Source organism: Lacerta agilis, chromosome 8 (genome assembly GCF_009819535.1).
Source record: "Lacerta agilis isolate rLacAgi1 chromosome 8, rLacAgi1.pri, whole genome shotgun sequence".
Lineage (NCBI taxonomy): Eukaryota > Metazoa > Chordata > Lepidosauria > Squamata > Lacertidae > Lacerta > Lacerta agilis.
In genome coordinates this window covers 58,155,042-58,163,971 of record NC_046319.1, presented here as the reverse complement: position 1 = coordinate 58,163,971, position 8,930 = coordinate 58,155,042, and positions in this window count along the sequence as shown.

Below are 8,930 nucleotides of genomic sequence, written 5' to 3'. Positions count from 1 at the left end.
CTCCAAATGACAAGTTAAATCTGAAGGGCTCTCACTTAGGATGGTCACTTTTGCATTGCCAAAGAAGAGTAGGTGCATCACCAAATTTGCAAATGTTGGCTTATATGTATTGATGCATGTTTAAAAATAATTACCGGTACTATGATTTAAACAAATACCTCTCACCATAGTCGGGATGACATGAGGTGGCCAGTCTTCAACTTCAAGGCCCCTGCTTTCTCTTCTCATGGTTCTCTTTAATCAGGACTTGCAACTGGACAGCTGTTCTAACAGAGGACCATCCTCTGTGAATTAGGGCACATGGCTACCCTACCCATTCAGTATGTCTGGATTCCACAGATTGTCAAACCATGTTTGTGTTTGTGCAGGAAAAGCGTGACGGATCTTAGGCCTGGGGCAAACTGTGGCCATCTAGACCTCCCGGTTTGGCTCAAGTTGTGATTCTCACCAGGTCACCCTTCAGACTCATGCATAGATCAGAATGTAGATCTGCGGATTAAGCTGCATAATTGATGAATGGATCCACACGTGTATGGACTGCACTTACAAGGAGGTTTGAGGGCTACCTCTTCAACATTTTACAGCTGATTACAGTAGTTAGTACTTCCTCTGTAGTAATGGGGTTAGGGTTTTAAAATGCTCCCAGGAAACAACTGTATGACATAATGTGCAGTCACTTCCTGGGGAATTGCATGTGGGGGAGGGGCAGGGGTGAGAGCCTGTGACAGTAAGGAAGAGCCGAGAACTGTATTGCAACATTCAGACATAGAAAATCCAAATCCAATTGACACATACCGGTAGTTTACAGTTTTCATATTGTTCTAGGAAGTATGGATCAGGGAGCTTATCTCAGAATTAATAAAGATCAAATCTGTCAAGCATCTTTATTTGGTTGATCTCAGAATTCATGGCTTGGGGCCAGATTTCAACCACAGACTTTACAGCTCGTGCTCTATGAAGATGAAGGTTGTCCCATGTTGTTTGTCCCCAGCTTCTACTGCTCAAAGGAATGCTGCCCCCAGATGTGGAGGTTTCATGTTCCTGAATCATCCCTTGGGATTCTAGCCGTTGGAATCAAGCGATCTGATTCTCAGCTGCCTAGGCACCCTTCCTCCTGTTGACCAGGTAACCCTTTGGTGTTACCACCCATTCACCCCCTTCACAGACCAACTTCGCCCTTTTATGATCTTTATTGTCTCTTTGTAATACTTGGGGAAGATACAAAGGCCTGAATTAGTTGTCTTTTGTGTTGCTCTCAAGGGTGTATTGCTCACCAGGAATGCTGATTACATCCCCAAAGTCAGCTGCTCCCACTCTACTGCATTCCCTGTCTCGGGAGGTCAGAGCCAGCAGGCACGAAAGCAGCAGGCCTTCCATAACCCACAAGCAGTGGCAAAGCTCACGTCCCAACATCAAGGCTAGCGAGGGACTCTGCAGAGGCCGCGTGCCTTTCGCCATTTGTTTCTGATAAAGAGCACATGGGATCATTTAGCCACTCGCTGAACGGAGCTCTGGGCACAGCCTCCCTCGTCTGCAATAAAGCTACTTGTTAGAAGAGACATTTAATTTACTTAATGCGTTTGGGTTTTTGTTTTGTTCCTCTGCAGTGGTTGGGTTGCTTTAAACCCACAAATGTAGAATTCCAAACGATGGGAACAGAGGGGAAAGCTGGCAGATGCCATAACCTGCTTTTGCAAAGCTCCAAAAGATGGATACGGGAGGGAGAGGGAGAGGGAGAAAACGGAGGGAGTTGGCAATGATTTGCAGCCAACCCTTCATTGGGGAGAAGGGTATAGATAATCCTGTTGGATGCAAGGCAAGGCTAAGAGAAGTGTGGAAGAAACCTGACCGAATTTTATAGACCTCTTTACATACTCCTGTTTCTTTTAATACATTCCCTTCTGCACTCACCTCCTGCCTTGATATTCGTGGAATGCTCCATTTGTGGTAGAAATATCAGCCACAAGGCAACACTAAGACTTACACCTTGCATATCAATCATGAAGGGCTCGGCTCGTCCAGATTTCTTTTTGTGCCACATTTCTAGGCACAGGTCTGGGCTTTAAAGCTCTGTGTCTCAGAGTTGGAGGTTTTTTTGTGCTTTCCCCAGGAAAACCTACATTTTATCACTGAATCGGAGCAAATGACAAATTGTTTTCAGTGGACTGACCGTTGCTCTTTCAGCAGCAAAGTTTGCTGGGAAAGCACCAGGCAGGGCCGTCTCGTCCATAGGGGGTAGTGGCGCGGCGCGCCGGGGCGCCCCCGCGAGCCTGCTGGCATACCGGCCGCCCCCTCCCCCGCCCCCACGGGCGGGTGCGCACTCGCGTGCCAGTGGACAAGCGGGTTGCAAACCGGCCGCCCTCGCCTCCCAGAGCCCCAGCTGGAGCGCTGGAAGGGCACGCAAAGCCCCGCGCCGCTCCAGCGCCACGCCCCTCACCCCCTGCTCGCCCACCCCCCCTCCCGACGGCCCTGGCACCAGGACACGAAACCCACAATTTAAACTGCAGACCTATGCATGGAAAGTGAGGTGGAAAAGGAAGTCTGGATAAGCCTGAAGTGGAATAAGGCTACATTCCTAGGCTAGGGATGGATCAGAGAGAAATTCAATTTTGTTTGCATTTTTAGGAGAAACAACCTAATTCATACTTTCTGAACAAATGTGTGAACCAAAACTCTGCCACCCTTCAAAATTTGCAGCTCTGGGACAGATTCTTTTTTTCTTTTTCTTTTTTGGAGGGGATTGCAGGGGCAGGAGAAGCAGAGAACATTCCCCTTGCACAAGCAAAAAATACTTGTGCGGAATGATACACTATACGTATTGGATATGTCTCCATTACTATGATTGAATTAGAACCATAACAAATCTCACCATAGTGAGAAAGACTTTGCCCAGATGTCTGGTACACCTGCTCTGGTTGCCATCCAGATGCTTAATGTTGGTGGGCAACCTCAAGGCCCCTCCCCCCCTTAGGGTCATTTATACTGAAACCACACTTGGGTGGGCAGCCCTTCATATAAAGAACTGTCCTCTGTTAAGAAGGGTGCATGGCCACCCTATGCAAGTGACTTACAACATTCCAATCAAAACAATTATTATTATGTATTGCTTTTAATTACCACCTTGTCCTCAAAGGACCTCAATGTGGCATTCACAGTTCTCCCCGCCATTTAATCTCCACAACAACCCGGTGAGGTAGTTTAGGCTGAGAGACAGTGACTGGCTCAAGGTCATCCAGGGGCCTTCAGGGCTGAGTTACGATTTGAGCCCTGGTTTCTCGGAAGCATGTAAGTAATGGTCGAAAACAAAGCCCTGCCACCTCCTCCTCCACTTAGCTGAATTATGCCTCTCTGCAGAGCCTTCTAAAAATGGCTGAGGGCTGTCATAAAAGGTAAGGGGGCCTAGACTCCTTGGAACTCAGGCACTGCCAGGTTTCCTTACAAGATCCCTGAAAGGTATGCCAGAATTAGTGCCAGGGCAGGGGGAATCGCTCAGCAGTAAAGCATCTGCTCTGAAGGCAGAAGGTTCCAGGTTTGATTCCCAGCATTTCAGCATGGGGTGGAGAAACCCGTCTGAAACCCTGGAGAGCTGCTGCCAGTCAGTGTAGATTTAGATGGCCAAATAATTGTCTGACCCAGCTTCCTATGTTGCGTCCTAGCATTCCTATATGACACAGAGGGGGTTTGGTAAACAGCAGCTACTTTGACGCCACTGTGCTGGATCAGTTTTGCAGAGCCCCTGCTCCTCCAAATCCTGGCCCAAAGCTGTCGTTGCTACCAACCTCTGGCCTCAGCCCCAGCATAGAATTCAGAGGCTATTGGAGACCCGAGGCTTTAGGGCAGTGGTGGCGAACCTATGGCACGCGTGCCAGATTTGGCACGCAGAGCCCTCACTGCTGGCACGCGCACCATCGGCCCATCCGTGCTGTTGTTGTTGTTTTTTCCCCAGGCTTGCGTCCGCTGTTGAAACCTTGAACTTTTTTTTCTTTTTTTTGCTAGTCGCTGGAGATTGTGTTCGGCGATTGATCTGTTTTTCAATTTGCTGCGTCAGTAGTTGTTTCTGATTGGGCATAACAGCGTTCGTTTTTTTAACCCTTAATGTGTTGCGTGTGTGTTTTTTTGGCGCTTTGGCAGACGATGTCGGCGCTGCATGTTAATTCCAGCGAAGGTATTATTTGTCATTTATTTCTGTTCTCCCCCCCCCCAAAAAAAGCTCAGCAGCTTTGGGGCGCCCCCCAAAAGCAAAGCAACTTTTGTGCGACCCCCCCCCAAAAAGCTCCAAAACTTTGGTCGGCAGCTCCCCAAAAAAAGCTCAACAAGTTTGGGCACTTTGTGATAAATAAGTGGTTTTTGGTTTACAGTTTGGGCACTCGGTCTCTAAAAGGTTCGCCACCACTGCTTTAGGGCGATTGTTTCCAGGGCAGTGCTGAGATGAAACCATCTCCGGGAAACTGAAATGCCACACACGCCAGGACAGCAAGGGCCAGAACAACTGCAAAAGGTCCAGAGCACAGTGTGGAGACTGCTGGCACCCACTCAGTTTTCCCCATCCAAGAAAGAACAGGAGCCCTCCCTCCTCTGTTCTGATAAGGCGGGTGGGAAGGCCTCCAAGCCAAGCAACAAGACCAGCCAGCAGGAAGCAGGGCTGGTGATTTAGGAGGTGGTTCCAAAGTGCAGCCAAACAGTTGAAACAGCTTTTATTGCTCCATCATGCAGGGATGATGGAGTTGATTTGCTGGAGGGTCTTCAAAAAGCTTCTGCAGCCCAGGTAGTAGTGTGTTTAGCTGCACACCTCAGCTCAGCAAACAAATTCTAGTTGCATCAGGGTCAGCAATGAGTCCCAATGGGAAAAATTGCTTTGACTGCCTTGCTTCAGCTCCAAAAGTTACTAGGACCTTGGTTCCAATATAGAAAATATAATTAAGAGTTTTCGCAGCCTTAAAACACACACACATCCTGAGAGTCCTTAAGCAGAGGATGCACCCCCTCCCCCAGCAAGCCTGTTAGGTTTGGAAAGAGATTCGTAACACAAACCCCAAATGAAGGCCATTTAATGACAGTATTGCTGTCCACACTTACTGCATCCATCCATCCATCCTATAAAGAGAGCTAGACATCTTTTTGTACTGTCTCATAATGTGCACATCATGGAAAGAGAAGTCTATTTCAAACCATTTTCAAACTTACAGGTTCAGATTAAACTTTGAAAAAAAAAACTTACAGGTGATAGATAACAGCTCCCAATATCCCTGACCATTGGTAAGCTGACTATCAATGAGGATGATGAGAAATGTAGTTTAACAATATCCAGAGAGCTGCAGTTTCCCCATCAATGGTTTAGGTAAAAGCAGGGTTCAGTTCAGCAGGGTAAAAGACTTTTTTAAGCAAAAGACATGGAAGGAAACATCCTTCCTTCCCATAGCCTCTAAACCACATCATCCATACCCATTGGCTGTTCTGGCTGGGGCTGATGGGAGTTGGGGTCCAACAACTTTTGGAAGACCACATCCTCCCCAGCTCTGCCTCCAGTCTTTCACCTATTTTACTTCGACAAGTTAAACATGGCTTAACATCTTCTACATCACAGTTTCGAAACAGTAAACACACTTCCTTGATTTTACTACCAAATAGGTCAGCACAGGATTGCAGGGTAAAGTTGCTTCCCAAGCTGTGTCCAGGGAGTTTTTAAAGATTATCTTAATTCAAAATACAGTAAGTTAGTTTTGTGATCCACTGTTAGTTTATGAGATACAGCTGCATAGATAACTGTTTTTGAGCTGGCAAACCCTGAAGGCTTCTTAGTGAAAAGCCAGCCAAGTGGGTCACTTCCAGACAGCCTTTTAATTGAGCATTCATTCAATTTTGTTTGTGGGGAGGTCATAAGACATCTCATCAAGCAAGTGTTACCTCCATACCACTTTTGCTGACATTTCCCTTTCCAAATGCGTTATTAATTTTGCAAAAAACAGTCAACAAAAACCAATCCAAGATCAATACAAATTACAAAAAGGAATGAAAAAATTAAATTCATACATAACAGATTCCATTATGATTTCTGATCACCCCAACCTGTTTCCTGGGTTACATTGTCAACTGCACACTTTCTATTGTCTCTCATAAATTCTCTCAAATTGTCTTGGTTTTGTAAAATTTCCTACTGTCATGCAGGGGTCAATCAAAACCTGCCAGAGAATTTAGATGTTTACAATGCTCTTTTAGGTATACCGTACTCTGTAAATGTCCCCATTACTGTCCTTAGTGTAAATAGTGTTGTGTATTATTATTAGGGAGCACCGGTTTGCTGCGCAAGAGCACCAAATCCACTTTAATCGAGCGACCTGAATTTGCTGGTATGCCGCTGAATCCCACCTGTAAAACAGTGACAGTCTGCAAGGCCTCCTAGAGGGCACGCCAGTACAGACAAGTCGCTCTATGCTTAATTTAGCTTCATCTTGCTGCACAGATGTTCTAATGGCACCCCCTTGTGTCGCCAATACTTCATAGCAATTCATATTTCAAAATGTGAGTGATACATTTTTTACTCCAGAATACTCCAGCCAAGGTGTGGGGATAGAGACACTTAATCCTATTGACTTGAGCATGGTAGCACACACCCAGGAGCAAAGAAAGCATTCCAAGGGGGCATTGCTCTTTGGAGAAGAGATGGGGAGATGTGATGCCCTGCAGATTCTGAGGGTCTACAATTCCTATCATCCCAAACCCTGGCTAAACTTGCCGGGGCTGATGGGAGCTGGGAGTCCAACAGCTTCTGGAGGGGCTCAGGTTCCCCAGCCGTGCTCCACACACAGAATGGCATGTGGAGATTGTAAAGCTTTCAAGGATCACAGTGCAGCCCATCACACAGCACAGTTGCAGGAACTGAACTGGCGAGGGGGGGGGGTTGGTGAACAGAATGAAAGGGGGAACCTTCCCCCCACCCCGTACAGATATGCAAGCTGAGCACAGGAGAGCAAGCAAGAGCATAAGCTGCACTGTTAATCTGTTAAAGCAGCATCAGTCCGTAAAGCCACACAGCCCTGCAGCCCCTCCCTTTTATAGCGCCTCATTGTCAATTAGCTGCAAAACTCAGACTTCTGTCTCCTTTAGCATTTACAGTTATCCTCTCCAGATTAAGGAGATGGGGTGCATTTGGTAACAATTAGCCACCCGCCATCAATGCTTTCAGCCATCAGTACTCATTAAAGAAACATCTTCAGCTACAAGAACTTGGCAAAGGTGTCACCTCTTCATGTTGCTATAACAATATATTGTTACAATACAAAGAGCAAACCACACTACAAGTCAACAGGCAGCATTCAACAAAGCCGTTTTTTGTAAATGCTTTGAGGTTTGGCTTTTTAAAAAAAAAAAACTATCAAGCAATATATAAATTTGATGAAATAAAAAAAATGTTGTGTAGGATACAAGCTAGTTGCTATTCTTCTAAGTGTGTGTGTGTGTGTGTGTGTGTGTGTGTCACCTAGAGGCTAACAGAGGTCAGATTATGTTGTTTAAATCTACGAAGCCAAAATTAAATTCCTAGACTTGAAAAAAACCCTCTATAACTGAACTGGAAGGTCTATTTAACTCAGCCAAACAAAAATCAACAGCTTGGAAATTCAAGCTGGAAAATAAATAATCTAAATTAGAAACACACCCCAGTTTTTGTTTTATATTAATTACTGAGACAGGCTAAGGGTGGGGTGAATTCCATTTCACTTTCAGATCTGGCTTTTGTAAAAATGTATTATGCAAACTGCAATGATTAGAAGGAACACAGCATCAGACTGCTGAAGTCAGGCTCAATCAATCAACTCAGCACCTGCTTTGGAAATTAAATGTTCATGGGCTGCTTCGGATGTTACATTGCCCTAAATGGTGACTTATGACCTTTTGTCGCTTAGGGTGGAAAATCCACATAGCTCCCATTCTCTTCAAACAAGTTTAGGTCTACTCTATGGGCAAGTTCTCTTGGGCAAACCTCATTCAGATAAGTAGAGCTCTTGAGGGACTCTAATTCTCTTCAGCAGATTTTATTCCCCTCTCATGATAGAACATGGGGCTATCCAGTGAAGTGAACCTTGGGGGTTTCAAGATAGGCAAAATAAATTACTTCACAGTGAAAATGGTTAAACCACCATGGTGATGGCCACCAACTTGGAAGTCTTTAAAAGGGATTAAATCAATTTGGGGGCTATAAGGCTGTCAGTAGCTGCTACTCTTAATGGCTATATTGCCTCCAGTATCAGAGGGGATCATGAGCACTATTGCACTTGTGCCCCACTTGTAGGCTTCCAAGCAGGGACATCTGGTTGGCCAATGTAAGAATAGGATACAGTACTGGAGTAGATATGGCCATGGTGTGATCCTGCAAGTCTCTTCTTTTATGAAGATTGTTCTAGAGGATTGTGCCCCACCCTGAATCAATCTGGCTGCCCCCCACCACTGTGCCACTCTTGATGGCTCCCACAATCCACTTCCTGAAGCAGTCACTGAATATCATCTTATGGCATTGGTTTTCTAACACTTTCCAAAAATAATGTTTTGGGAAGCAGACAGAAAATAACCTCAGATATACAACTTTACTGTGCAGGAATGGTTAAAGGCAAGACTGAGAAGATCAGATAATGGATGCAGGGCTCATAGGAAGTCACATTTTATACCCAATCAGCTTGGTTCTAAAAGACACTATGGAAAGCCCCGCTGGGAAGCTGTTGTGGGGATAAAATGGAGAAGCCAAGATCCAGGTACGCCACTTTGAGCTCTGTGGAGGAAAAGTGGGATATAAGTGCAGTAATAAATAAGAATCTATTGCACACCTCTGAGCGCTATGGGATAGATCTCTTCCATTCACACAGCAAATGCTGAGGAGCAACTGCATACCCTCAGTTGCTGGATGAAATGTGAGCCAGCTGAGGGAGAGAGGATATCTG